Source organism: Calidris pugnax, unplaced genomic scaffold (assembly GCF_001431845.1).
Source record: "Calidris pugnax isolate Ruff unplaced genomic scaffold, ASM143184v1 scaffold339, whole genome shotgun sequence".
Classification (NCBI taxonomy): Eukaryota; Metazoa; Chordata; class Aves; order Charadriiformes; family Scolopacidae; genus Calidris; species Calidris pugnax.
In genome coordinates, this window is record NW_015091048.1 from 3,332 (window position 1) to 3,638 (window position 307).

Genomic DNA, 307 nt, shown 5'->3' on the forward strand with positions numbered 1-307 from the left:
GCCCCGCACCCCCCAGCCCGCCTGCCCCCCACCCCCCAGCCCCACAGCACCCAATGTGTCCCTGCCCCACAGCACCCCAAGACCCTTGTCCCATCCTCCTACCCCACATCACCCATGGGCCTCCAGCCCCATAGCACCCATGGTCCCAGCCCCATCCCATCCTCCTGCCCCACCACACTCGGACCTCCAGCCCCACAGCACCCCCAGTTCCTGCCCCACAGCACCCATGGGCCTCCAGCCCCACAGCACCCAGAGCTCCGGCCCCACAGCACCCCAGCCCCACAGCCCCTACCCCCCACCCCCACGC